At 54.5% G+C, this 13,809-nt stretch overlaps 1 long non-coding RNA gene and 1 pseudogene across 7 annotated transcripts in view; both read right to left on the bottom strand.

Moving 5' to 3' along the window:
- Window positions 1-13,809, bottom strand: part of Gm11476 — a 54,539-nt gene that overhangs the window by 2,192 nt on the left and 38,538 nt on the right. For 3 of the 7 annotated variants that reach the window (XR_866986.3, XR_866990.3, XR_375262.4), the window contains exons 1-2: window positions 8,181-8,896; window positions 886-1,023 (exon numbers count right to left, since the gene is read on the bottom strand). This is a non-coding gene — a long non-coding RNA (predicted gene 11476). The other 4 variants (XR_866988.3, XR_866987.2, XR_001783575.1 and 1 more) reach the window with 4 other exon arrangements.
- The window catches only part of Gm11475 (predicted gene 11475), a 569-nt pseudogene continuing 486 nt past the window's right edge, over window positions 13,727-13,809 (bottom strand).

Here is a 13,809-nt window from a genome sequence, read left to right as displayed (position 1 = left end):
TGTGAGCAGCGAGGCCCAGCCTAACTCCACAAATGCTACTGACTGAGTGGAACCGAGGCAGAGGCGGGGTAGGCATTGTTGAGGGTGTGAGGAGGGAATGCACCAGTTCTCCATTGTAGGCCTCAAGGCCAGAGTCTACTGTATGACTTCAGGCAGGTTCACTAACCTCTCCGTGCCTGGGTCACACACCGCTGCAAACACCTTGGCCCAAGTCTGCATGAAGTACTGCCTCCAGGTTCAGCTCAAGCCTTAGCACCCATTGAAGTCAGCAGAGGGCGCCCTTGTGCTACAGACTACTGCCTCACCCACATCGGTTCCCAGCCAGCTGGACTAAAACAGGGACAGGTGGGGACAGATGTGGCCACTGAGCAGGAAAGGAGTTCCCAGCTCCAGGGTGTCCCGCAGAGAAAACAGCAGAGAAAGGCAGTCCCCCACCCCTTAACTTGTGCTGTCCCTTGGCTCCTGAGATTTCAGTGAGGGTAGAGGCAGGGGTGGGGTCTCAGGGGTGGGGTCCTCTGGAGGCCACCAACTGCAGGCAAAGGCCTAAAGGGCCCCGGGGCGAAACAGAAGAGGAAAAATGGGTGTCTGGAACACAGGCCTCATAGGCCAGCCTTTCCCCTTGTGGAGCTGGTGAGGTGAGGTGTCTGTTTCTGTGGGGACAGTGCACTGAAGGTCATTTCTGTCATTATTTTCCCTGTTCCCTGTTCCCACCCCTGAGCAGCCTCACCCGCACCTGAGGCGAGTATCTGAGAAGAAACTCCTTTCTGTTTCCCCACCTGCCCATCAGCCCTTCCCCAGGCGACAGCCCTGACAGTCCCCTTTCCATCCGGTAAAGACCCAGCCCCGAGCTGCCCCCAGCAGGCTTTCCTCCCCTGACACACTCACCCAGCAAGCATCTTGTGTGTGCTCACTGCGTGTCAGAGCCTGTGCAGTGAACAAGAGCTGTGAGTTGGGATGGTAGTGGGCTGGGGGACTAGGAGGCAGGTGCACACAGTGTGGCTTTAGAGGTGTCCAGAGAGTGCCCTGTGGAGATCAAGGGGTGATGGAGAGGATAGTCAGTGCCTTTGAAGGGGTGACTGACCAGGCACTGTTGGCAGTTCTAGGTGGGGGAGGCTGAGACCACAGGCCTGGGTTGAAAGGTTCGGGTCACAGTGTCACACTAATGCCCCCAGTGTGCCGCACTGAACAGGTACCCAAGGAACAGATAAAGGGACATGTGACAGTCTGGGAACCCCTGCAACCTCCCACTGGCTCAGTGGACACAGAACAATGGCCCGTCACCCACAGAAGGAGCTGGGACTGCTGTACCCACCACTCACAGTTTGGGGGCCACCTCTCCTACTCAGTAAACTCCCAGCATTCCTGGCCCACTGTGAACCCATGACTTGCTCCTCAGGTAGGGGTCACTTCTTCCCCGCCAGCCTCCCAGTGCACCCGTGGCTCTCTGGCACTCGCTTATATCACAGCTTCCTCAGAACATAATTATTTTTTCTCTCAGATAATTCAGACCAGGAGACTCCCCGACCCCTTCTGGCCACACTCTCACCCCCCTCCCTAACTGACCCCTCTGACATAGTGATTGCTTCAGGTCAGAGACCCGATGCCCAAAAGCCCTGGCTTCCCTCCTGGCCCAGCCCCAAGAACCTGGTTGCGCCCACCCATCCACCCAGGTCTACCCACTTAGCTGTATTCTTTTCCAGAACCCAAACTCTTATCATTCTGACACACCCTTTGCATCCAGAAAGCACAGGACTCTACAGTTTATACAGTGAGCCACATTACAATGCCTTCACTTAGACAGGAACACGCTGAGGCGCCCACTTCTGCATTCACCCTGCTCAACTAGTGTGTGTATGTGTGTGTGTGTGTGTGTGTGTTACTACCAGAGCCCCAAAGGTGTAGCAGAAAGCTGACCACTGGCACACTATGCTGGCAGAGGTGACCTAGGATGGCCATGACCCCTGCAGAGACAGGAAATTGACAGTAACAAATTATATAGAGGAGTTAAGGCAGAGAATGGGTTCGCACAGACGGGGCAGAGGGTCCCTGGAGTCGGAGAAAGCCAACGAGGTAGCCCTCGAACAAAGATGGAGAATCTGCCAGCATCCGAGGGGAGAAAGGTTTCAGACAGATGAGACTAGAGCAAAAGCCCCCGAGGCAGGGGCATGGTAGACTTGAAGTTGTAGCTGGGAGGTCTGCATAGCTGCAAGGGAGCAAGGAAGGAGGAGGCAGGGGACAAGGAAGTGACCGTGTCCCTGAAGCAAGGCTGGAATCTACGCTGGTGCCCCAGACCAAGGCCAGAGCTACTGATGATTTGGGTACCAGGTACCTTACTCTGCAGCCTGGTTCAACAAACCCACCAGGACTGTGTAGCTGCAGGGCTGGCCTCCCACCCTGTCACTGCTTGTCCCTCTGTGGCCTGAGTCCAGCAAACCTTAGCCAGCTGTTTGCTGCTGGGGTGAGCAAGGACTCTGATACCCAGGGAGGGGCGCCATCTGCTCAAAGACAGCACGTTTGAGTATGGGCCTGCGAGCCGGGGTTAGCTCTCCCTCCACAAGTTGGCAGGGTCTGTCTGTCCTTCAGAGGACCCTGGAGCAGCACATCTCTATCTATAAGCTCTGTGATATGGATAAGCATGGGCTCTGGGACAAGTCCCAAACTCAGATCTACCGCAAGTGCCCTCTGAGTGGCCGTAGCCTGAATGTCATGGGCCCCCAGAATCCCTCACACCACAAGGGTCCCTCCAAGAACCATGTTCTGTGGCTGCTAATGGGGACTACTGGCCTTCTTCCCTGCCACCTTTCCTTCCTTCTCAACACCCCTTGACCCAGAAACCAGGACTTTCTATAGGCCCTGGGGTCAGAGGGAGACACCTGGTACACTGCCCTGGGTGAGACACTCACTTCCCATAACAAGCCACCTGTGTTCCACAGCTTTGGGCCTGGAACTTTAACAGTTTCAAGGCTGTTTCCCCTCTTCCGGGCTCTTCTTGGGCACAGGCTATAGTGGGGTCCTGCTGCAAGAAGTGAGGGGCAGGTGGCTTAGAGGGTTAGTGAGCCCTGTCATACCAGAGAGACCTCTCCAAAGTCAGTCAGTTGTCACACCTGTGGGGCTGACTCTAGCACCCAGAGGGCAGGAACCAAGGACACTGTGAGCCCCAGGTGACCAGGCAGCCCCACCCTCACCCCCAGATGCACAGAGGATCTGGTCTCAGCGTGGTCTAAGCCAACACAGCTAGTGAGCAAGGTTCCTTTCAGCTGAGCTCTAGACAGATCCTAAAAGACCAAGGGTGTGCATGAGCAGCCAGGGCAAGGTCTGTCACAGTCAGCCTCAGCTGTCACCTTGACACAAAGGCAGCATCACCTGGGAAGAGGGAACCTCAACGGAAGAATTACCCAGATCAGATTGGCCTGTGGCCATGTCTTCGAGGCACTTTCTTAATTGTTAATTGGTGTGGGAAGGCCCAGCCCACTGTGGGTGGTGCCAATCCTAGGCAGATCAACCTGGGCTGTGTAAGAAAGATTGCTGAAGCCTGGATGGTAGCCTACACCTTTAATCCCATTACCCTGGATGCAGAAGCAGACAAATCTCTGTATATTTGAAGGCAACCTGGTCTGCAGAGCAAGTTCTAGGACAGTCAGCCCTATGTATGGATACCCTGTCTCAAAAACCAGAAACAACCTTACTGACTGAGTCTAGCAGCTCACACCTTTAAACACGGCACTTGGGAGGCAGTGGCAGGCAGATCTCTATGTGAGCTTGATGCCAGCCTGGTCCATAAAGTGACTTCCAGGACAGCCAAGGCTATTAAACAGAGAAACCCTGACTTGAAAACAAACAAAAGAAATCCCAACAGTCTTGATCTCTGTGATTTTTGAGGCTTAGCCTCATCTGCATATAAAGTTCAGGACAGCCAGGGATACATAAAGAGACCCAAACAAACAGAAGGAAGGAAGGAAGGAAGGAAGGAAGGAAGGAAAGGCCACTGAGGGAGCCAACTCAGTTAAGGACCTTAGTCTATTTTCTGGGTACCACACGATGGAAGGAGAGAATCAAGTTCCACAAGTTGTCCTCTCATATATGTGTATTCTCATGCACACGCCACTCACGAGTGAGCACACACACACAAACACACACAATGAGCAAGCATGACAAAAACACATCTAAAAGGGTTATGTGTGAGCAAGCAGAGTGGACAGTAAGAGCACCATCTTCCTGGCTTCTGCTCCAGGCTCCTGCCCTGGCTGTCCCCAGAGGATGCTCTGTAACCTGGAAGCTAAATACACCCTTCCTCCCCATGTTGCTTTTGGTCACAGCGTTTATCCCAACAACAGAAGGAAAAGTAGAACAGGGTTCGAATCTCGGCCCTGCCTCCCACCTGCTGCGCGCCCCAGGCGTGGGTGCTTCCATCTCTCCTGGCTAGTTTCCATAACTACAGTCAGGCAGCGTATGGGGACCCATCTTGGAGGCCGAAGGAGATGAGTCTTAGGGCTCCATGGGGTTAGTGGAGGTAGGAAGACTCACAGGGCAGATCCAGCAAACTCAGAGGCCGCATCAGCTCCTCCCAAGCACCCACTCCTCCACCGTCTTCACCCCACGCCTGAGGGGAGGCTTCTGATGGCCTGTGAGGACTTGGTAGAAGAGGAAGCCGATGCCCTGAGATGTCAAACACCCTGCGCAATGCTACCTACCCAGCAGTCCAGACATCAAGTGGGGACAGGAGTCCTGGCTGAGTGTCTGCACTCGGACCAGAAGCCCCTCCCTCCCTGACCTCATACCACAGAAGTACCTTTGTGGCATTTGTCCAAGACTTGGGAATTCTGCCTCCCAAATCTGATGGAACTCAGTTGCCCTAGAGTTAGCAGCTGTCCCGCTCAGCTCTCCCCTTCTGCCCACAAGTTCCCCAGAGGGACAGAGACACTGGACTCTCACGCCCCTTCCCAACCTCAACCACTTTCAAAACGCTCCTAGCCTGAGCCAGCTATGATTCCAGATCTTCCCACAGCAGAAAACATAGACTGAGTCCCTCTGAGGGCCCTTGTGCCATAGCCCCGAGGGGCCCAAGGACAGGCCTCACTCGGCAGGAGGCAGACCGGAACTTGGCAAGCTCAGTCCCTGCTTTAGGTCAGGTCTGTGTCCAGGAAACCCAGGCCCTGGGCCCTCATCCCTCAGTGAGCACCTACTGAGTCTGTTAGCCCCTACTCCCCGCCACAGCTTTGCCAAAGACAGGGGACCTTTCCCTCACCTGTAGAAGGGGAAACTGAGGCTCAGTGGGGAACACGACACAGCCAGGCTTTGTTTGGGCCCTTTCTTGAACTACCTCCTGCTGACTTGGAGAACCACAACAAGAAGGACTAAGGGCAGACAGGTGGGGAACTTCCCTCCACCTGCCTGACTCTGGGCTGCGCCTGAAGGGACCAAGCGCTAGCTAACTGCAGCTTCTCTGGAAGTTGTCAGTGGGTGCTGGCTTCACTTCTGAGCTTGTGATGTCTGTGGGGCCTGTTTCCATGACGTCTCAAGTCATGCCCTAACAGTAATGCCCAGTGTGTCACCAGCTGGTTCCCATCCCAGCCTTGTCACGGCTCCCAGCAGCCCCCAGTGAGGGTGAGTGCCTCACCCTGCCTCATTCTTCCTGCAGAAGCTCTCGTTTTAGCCTTTGTCCTCTTCCTCATGGAGATCCTGAAGCAACACTTCTGTAACCCCGAACCCTGCAGGTGGAAGCAGGAGGACCAGAAGTTCAGGGCCATCCTCAGCCACAGAGGGAGGCTAACCTGGGCTACGGGAGACCTTAGCTAAACGAACGAACAAACATAGAGACAAACGTTTCTTCCCTTGGTGCTAGGGCCAGAATCTGAAGTTTGGGGACATGGTGCTGAAGTTTGGGGACATGGTGCTGCTCCTTCAAGGCTCCCTCCAATCCCTGATAGCACCTAGCATTCTTGGTCTGCAGCCACACCACACCAGCTTCTGCTGTCCCATCTCCTCAAGGTCAGTTCTCTGGGTCCCTGTGTCCTCCCTCTCATTGGGCGTCACCATCGGCCATTATGGAATCTTGTCTTGAGACCCTTAGTTAATAAGCCTGGGAGAGTCTATTTCCAGGTCCAGTCACTCCTGGGGCTCCTGGGGCACTTGACTTAGGAGAAAACACAACTCAATTAGCTACAAGCACCTACTGTGTGCTCTGGGGACAGAATGGTAAGTGGCCAGGCTAGGTGGGGTTGGAGAGCCAGTTCCGGGAAGGGGCTGGCAGGGGCGGAACCAACAATTACAGAACTGAATGAGGTTTTAATTACAGCCTCTGAGACCCCACAGGAGACACGGCTGGCCTGGTCAGGCCACCAAGCATGAGCTGGCCTGTGGGTGTCTGGACCCCAGCTTTCCACACGGGCCAGCTCCTTCCACCTGTGTCCCCTCTCGCCTGTGCCCACCACCCAGCTTCCTAAGACCCCTAGAGTTTCTCCCCATACCAACAGGAAGGTACATTTTCACAGACTTGGGATTTTGGGTGTGGGTGCCGGGATGGCATCCAGGGTTGCAAACAAGTTAGGCCATAGGTGTTTATGCCACAACCCCCAGCCCTACTTGGAAATGTTTATTTGTTAACAAAAGAACGGTTTCCGGGGCTGGAGAGCTGGCTCAGTGGTTAAGAGTACTTGCTGCCCTTCCTGGAGAACCAAGTTCAACCCCCACCTCCTCCTCTTCCTGCCTCTGTGGGCAGCTGGGCCCACATGAACAGACAGCCATGCAGGTTATTAAAAACAAATCACTAATCAGCTGCTGCTGGCGACTCTAATCCCAGCACTCGGGAGGCAGAGACAAGCAGACCTCCAAGATTGAGGCCAACCTGGTCTACAGAGCAAATTCCAGGACAATCAGAACTACACGGTGAGACCCTGTCTCAAAAAAACAAAAACAAAAACAAAACAAATCAAAAACCTAAAAACAAACAAGTTTCTGTGGCTGGGCCTAATGGCTCACATTAACGGAAGCATTCTGGAGGCAGAGACAGTGGATCTCTGTGAGTTGAGACCTCTGGGCTACAGAGTGTGTTCCAGGCCAGCCAAAGCTCTACAGAAAGGCCTCCAACAAACAAACAAGAAAGATTCTCCCGCCCACTCCCAGGCTGCAGCTTCCCGGTGATGAAGGTGCCAGGCTTTGGGAATGGTAAGTGCACAACCGCCTTCAGAGGAGGAAAGATATCACCTGTCACACTGCTAAGACTCGACTACGGAAGCCCAGAAAATACTTCCCCAGCCCTGGAACACAAACACAGTGAGCACGCTGTGGGCAGTCTACAGTGTGTGCCACAGGGAACCACTTAGACACCCATCACCACAGACCTAGAAAGCGAGGAAATGCATAGTGTGGAGTACTACACAGCTGCGAAAATGACTTCCCTTTAGCACCTTAAGCGGGTAGACTCCAAGTAGGGGATGTGCAGGCGGAGCCCAGACCTTCTCAAGCCCACAGAATGAGGTCCCTGCCGCCCTTCCACACACACCTCCAGCCTCGAACCGTTTGTATTTTAAACCGTTTTTTAAAAACTGCAACAGGAAGGAGTTCTGGGATGCGCTCCGACTAGCTGTAGGAAGCGGCTCAGGGCAGCAGGGTTGAGGCCAGCAGGCAGGAGTCTTGGTCTCTATTTATTTACTTTGGGACTATAAGTTATTATTATTACCGAGAAACCATAAAGAAGAGCGCCCTCGCCAGCCAGCCCCATCCAACCCTAGAGTGGAGGGGACCTCCTGTACCAGAAGCGAGGCAGCCTAGGAAGCCCTGCATCGATCGGCCTCTGCCCACCCCACCGCCCTGAACCCTGTCTTTCCCGTGTCCACCCCCCAACCAGCCCCTCTGTCATCGTCACCCCCGCCCCACCCCCACCCCCCAGGCACGAGGGATTGCCGTCCGTGCGGAGGGGAGCTGCTGCCTGGGCTCTCCCTGGCTGCTGCAGGCCGGGTGGGGCGCAGAGCCAGCAGGCTGGAGCCAGGCAGCCTCCCGGGCCTCCTCACAGCCGCTTTTGATAAAGCCCCTCTGTGCGTGGGGTGGGGGCCCGGCCGGCTGGAGCCAGCGCACATCTGGAGGCCAGCAGAGGCCCAGGCGGCCGGCGGCTGACAGCGGCGCCATCCCGAGCCACACGCCCGGCCCTGGGTAAACACGCCCGCGCCCACCCAGCGGCTCACCTTTCGCCCACAAGGCTGCCTTTCTTCTCGGACCCGGGCCCATGCCACCGCGAACATTCCTCCCGGGCACAGGGCAGAACAGGCCGTTCACCCCAAGGCTGGCTGAAATCCGAAGCCGGGGCGGGCGCAGGTTGCGGTGGAGGGGGGCTCTGGGAAGTGTTCCCCCAGCCCCAGCCAGGCCCTGACTGTGGTTCGGACCCCCCTGGAATGGTGTGTGTGTGGGGGGGGGGGTACGTAGACCTCAAGGTATCCCTGAGTTCCTATAGGGATGAGATCCGGGCTCCAGTTGTGTGCCCTTCAGAAAGTCACCGCCTCTCTGGGCCTCAGACTGGGCACCCAGCTGCCTTACACTCAGAGCTTCGAGAAGTTTCCATGAGCAAAGTGCTGGGAAGAGAACTCGCACAACCTAGAGCTCCCCGGATGGCTAGTCCCATCGGGCTCTCCCAGGGCCACCACTGTGTGCCAGACACTAGGCTGAGGAGGTGGAAACGGGCTCAGGCCCTCAGAAGCTGTGTCGTTTCTCAGAGCAGACCCCATCACGTCTGGCAGGGGCTACCCCGGGACTAGACTATTCTTGCCTAGTTGGGAAACTGGCTGGCTTCTCTGTCCCTTCCTCTGGTGGATCATTACACGGTTCCAGCCTGGGGACAGCAGGCTGGGACCTCACCATCTGCTCTAAGAGGAAACAGAGGGTCTCCTGGCTTCAGTACTGCAGCGTCAGCACATTTCTGCTGCCTCACAACCTCTTGTTTCTTCTCTCCTCCTCCTCCTCCTCCTCCTCCTCCTCCTCCTCCTCCTCCTCCTCCTCCTCCTCCTCTTCCTCCTCCTCCTCCTCCTTTTTCTTAGAGACTCTAAGACACCACCGATTGGATGGTGGCTGGCACAAAAGGAGAGGTGTGGGAGCAGTCAGGGCACTTCCTGGAAGAGGAGGCCTCGATGTCTCAGGCTAGAAGATGAGGAGAGGATGATTGGCAGCTGTGTACCCAGCATAGCTTGGATGCTTTGTGGAACTTCAGCCTTCCCGGCTGACCTAAGAGGAAATTGAGGCCCAGAGGGGAGCTGCGTACTTTACTGGGGAGGGGGATGGGCCTGGACCCCTCTCCTCCCTGTCTCTGTCAGTGGGCAAGTCTACTGAGTGCTGGGATCCCCAGGACTGAAGCATGCTTGCTTCTCTGTCCCCTCCTTTGCTTCTTCTGGCCTCAGTTTCCCTTCTCTGACCAACAGCTTCCTTCTCCAAGCTGCCTTTCTGACCCAGGGTCCCTAACCGGCTGGGGCTCTGAAGCTGGCTGGTGGGGAGGGTCCTCCACCTGCTACACCCCCTGATCCCAGGAACCTGCTCGCCAGGCTGGAGCCAGCCGCCATCTGGAATGCCGGGCTGTTTATGGAGCCGGCGGCTGCAGCCCTGGCCCTGACCCGACCAATCTGGAAGTGATTAGCAGCTAGGCCAAGGGGTATTAGAAGTTCTCATCCGTGATCCACCGCCCACCCCTGCACCGCTGGATCCCAGGCTGAGCTGGGGGGTGGGGGGTGGTCTCTGAGAAGTCCCCTCTCTCCCTCTAGGTCCTGCTTCTAGGCCAGCGGCTCAGAATCCCACGATCCACAGAGGCAGGAACTAGGCCACAAGCAGGCCAGGGCTCTGGGTGGGGCTGCGGGCCAGGATCTGGGGCTTTCCCGAGGGGAGGATGCCTTTTCCGAATATGAAAGTGGACAGAAAGAAATACTGACTCCATTAGCGAAGCCCAGACAGAAGTGGACAGAGGGAACCCCTGTCACCAGGGTCTAGGGACTCTCGCCGGGGTGGGAACACCCACTCATGGGAACCTTCCCTTTTTTGTAGCAGGATGAAGGAGTGTGTCAGGATTGGGCTCCGTGTGTCCTAGGCTGGGTTCAAGCTCTTTGTGGAGCTGGAGATGACTTTGAACTTCTGATCTTCCTACTTCTTGTACGCTGGGATGACAAGCTTGAGTCACCATGACAGCTTTCTGCTGTGAGGGACAGAATCCAGGCCTTCATGCATGCGGGGCCAGAGTTCTACCACCTGAGCTGCAGCTCCAGACTTTTTTTTTTTTTTTTTTTCTTTCAGTCCTGGGAATGGGACCCAGGGACTTTCCCATACTGGGCAAGCTCTCTACATGTGAGGCATACTTGCTGGTCCTTAGACTATTATTGCCGATAGCTGAGGCTAGCCCAGAACTGTCTTCCTCCTCTTCTCCTGAGTGTCAGGATTCTAGGCCCGCGTCACCACATCTGGCTTCTCCCTCTTTGCTCACAGGGACAACCCTCTGTCCTACCTGTCCCTCAAGCACCCAGGATGAATCCTGCAGCTCATGACACTCATGACAGTGCAGCTCTAGGCTGCGGCACGGGGGGGGGGGGGGGGGGATATGGAGTGTCCTGCTGTGCACTCATAGGTCTGACTGTTTCCCATGCACTGATCACTTGGGTGAGAGATTCCATGGGGAAGCCGCCCTTATCATCTCTGTCCCATAAGAGGAGACTTAAGCGCACAGGTACCTGCCTGATATCCTACAAGTTGACAGGCAGAGCTGAGACTCTGGACTCCAGCTCCGAGGGCTGAGTCCCAAACGCCCTCATCATGTTGCCTCTCCCTGGGCTGCAGAGCGTTCTGGAGAGATCTGGTGTCTTGCCAGGCCTCCAGTGGTGCACAGCTGGCTTGCTTCCACTGTGGGCTGGCCAGACAACGACATCTGTGGCAGTGGTAGGGCTGTGGGGGTGTTTCCATTCCCAGAAGGGGCTGTTTGTCACCATGGTGACCATTTCCTGGGATGAAGGCCATCCGCCCAATGTCCTCCATGGGGAGGTGCTGTTGATACTGACCTGGACCCCTGCCCTCAATCCCATGTCCTAGGCTTGCTTCCAGGGACCTCAGGGCATGCAGCCATGAAGCTCCTTCCGTCCTCACCGAGCCTCCTTACTTCGAGACTCCTCCGGCTTCCTTTGTGCCGCCTTCCCCCAGCCCAAGCTCCTGCTCCAGCCAGAGAGAGGACAGCAGAGCAGCATGGGAGGGGCTGGAAAGCTCACTTGCAATTGAGAGCACTGGTTGCTCTTGCAGAGGACCAGGCTCAGTTCCCAGCAGCCATGCCCAGTGGCTCACAGCCACCTGTATCTCCCACTTCAGGACATCTGATGCCCCCCTCTGAGTTCCATGGGTACTTACACTCACGTGTATGTACCCCTGTGCTTGCGCGCGTACACACACACACACACACACACACTTCCCCCTCTGGCCAGCACCACTATCAGGGAACAGGACCAGGACATCCTTGGCGACGCTGGCTTTTCAAGGACTCTTTCCATGCCCCTTGTTCATGTGTCCTAGGGCCTACAGCAGAGCCTGCCATGTGCTCTAACAGTACCTAATGATGCAGTTGGCCATGCCAGCCACTCAAGATGCTGAGACAGGAGGATGACAGACGGCAAGGCCTGCTTGGGCTACAAAGTGAGGTTAGACCTGCCTAGGCAACTGAATAAAAGGCTTGTGTCAAAATAAAAAGTCAGCACAGGGCTGGGCTGAGTAGTGTGTGTTTTTAATCTCAGTGACCAGCTGAGTGGGGGTGGGTGGGGGTGTCTCTCTGTGAGTTTGAGGCCAGCCTGGTCTGCATATGGAGTTCCAGGTCAGCCAGGGCTACACAGTGAGATCCTGTCTCAAAGTAAGAAAAGAGACAGAGGGTTACGGGGTGGGATGCAGTTGGTGGTAGAAGGCTTGTTTAGCATGTCCTGGCTTCCATCCCAGAAATGTAAAGAAAAAGTAAGTGAAGGGATTGGTGTGGGGACCCAACCTGACTTGGCTCAAAGTCAAGTCCCTGGGGCATGCAGGGAAGGAAGAGGGGGTAGGAAGGAGCAGATGACACAAAGGATTTATAAAGTGTCCACTATACCCAATGGACTTTCCTCCCTTCCCATAGCCTGTGCCCCAGGCCACAGTGCCCATCCACTCCACAGAGCCACCCTTCCAGGTGCCAGTGTTGGAGAACAAGCAGATACTTTGGGTCTTGTGTACAGGGCAAACCCTGCAGGAGGCAAAACCAGAATGGACCAGAACCATCAGCTCAGTTCCACCTAATCTGAGGCAGGAGGATTATGAATTTGAGGGCAGCTTGGGCAACACTGTGAAGTCCTGTCTCAAAAAAAAATAAAAAGGGTCTGAGGAGATGTTCAGTGGTGAAGAACATTGGTTGCTCTTCCAGAAGATCCGGGTTTAGGTCCCAGCACCCACATGGCAGCTCACAACCATCTGAGACTATGGGGACTCCAAAACCCTTGCTGGCCTCTGAGAGCACTGGTCCTGAAATTCACTCTAGACCATCCTGGCCTCGCAGACACCTGCCTGCCTCTGCCTCCCGAATGCTAGGATTAAAGGTGGGCACCACCATCACCACTTTCTTTTGGTTGTTTTAAAAACAGAATGAATATACATTTATTAAGAAAAAGAGAGGGCTGGAGAGATGGCTCAGCAGTTAAGAGCGCTGACTGTTCTTCCAGAGATTCTGAGTTCAAATCCCAGCAACCACATGGTGGCTTAAAACCATCTGTAATGGGATCCACTGCCCTTTTCTGGCATGTCTAAAAACAGCTACAGTGCTTTAACATCCAAAGCTGAGGCAGAGGCAGGTGGATTTCTGAGTTCCAGGCTAGCCTGGTCTACAGAGTGAGTTCCAGGACAGCCAGGGCTACACAGAGGAACCCTGTCTCAAAAACCAAAAACCAAAACAAAACAAAACAAAAATCCAAAGCTTTTTTATTTGTTTTTGGGTGTTTGTTTGAGTTTGAGTTTGGTTTTTTGTTTTTTTGGTTTTTTGTTTTTTGGGTTTTTTTTTTTTTTTTTTTGAGATAGGGTTTCTCTGTGTAGCCCTAGAACTCACTCTGTAGACCAGGCTGGCCTTGAACTCAGAAATCTGCCTGCCTCTGCCTCCCGAGTGCTGGGATTAAAGGTGTGCACTACCACTGCCCAGCTTGTTTTTATTTTATTTTATTTTTAAGATTTATTTATTTATTTATTTTATGTATATGAGTACACTATAGCTGTACAAATAGTTGTGAGCCTTCATGTGGTTGTTGGGAATTGAATTTTAGGACCTCTGCTTGCCCTGGTCGGCCCTGCTCACTCAGTCCCTGTTTGCTCCAGCCCAAAGATTTATTTATTATCATAAATAGATACACTTATAGCTGTCTTCAGGCACACCAGAAGAGGGCGGATCTCATTATGGATGGGTGTGAGCCACCATGTGGTTGCTAGAATTTGAACTCAGGACCTTCAGAAGAGGAGTCAATACTCTTACCTGCTGAGCCATCTCGCCAGCCCCGAAGCTTTTTTATTTTTTTTTTAATTTTTTTTATTACATATTTTCCTCAATTACATTTCCAATGCTATCCCAAAAGTCCCCCATACCCTCCCCCCCACTCCCCTACCCACCCATTCCCACTTTTTGGCCCTGGCGTTCCCCTGTACTGGGGCATATAAAGTTTGCGTGTCCAATGGGCCTCTCTTTCCAGCGATGGCCGACTAGGCCATCTTTTGATGAAGCTTTTTTATTAACAGTAAGATCCAGGGTTAGTTTTTGTAGCCTAGCCTAGCCCTTCAGCAAGCCTTCTGGCCCTTGGAACAGAC

This window comes from Mus musculus, chromosome 2, assembly GCF_000001635.26.
Source record: "Mus musculus strain C57BL/6J chromosome 2, GRCm38.p6 C57BL/6J".
Classification (NCBI taxonomy): Eukaryota; Metazoa; Chordata; class Mammalia; order Rodentia; family Muridae; genus Mus; species Mus musculus.
The sequence above is the reverse complement of the archived record's forward strand: the minus strand, read 5'-3'. Positions and strand labels throughout refer to the sequence as shown.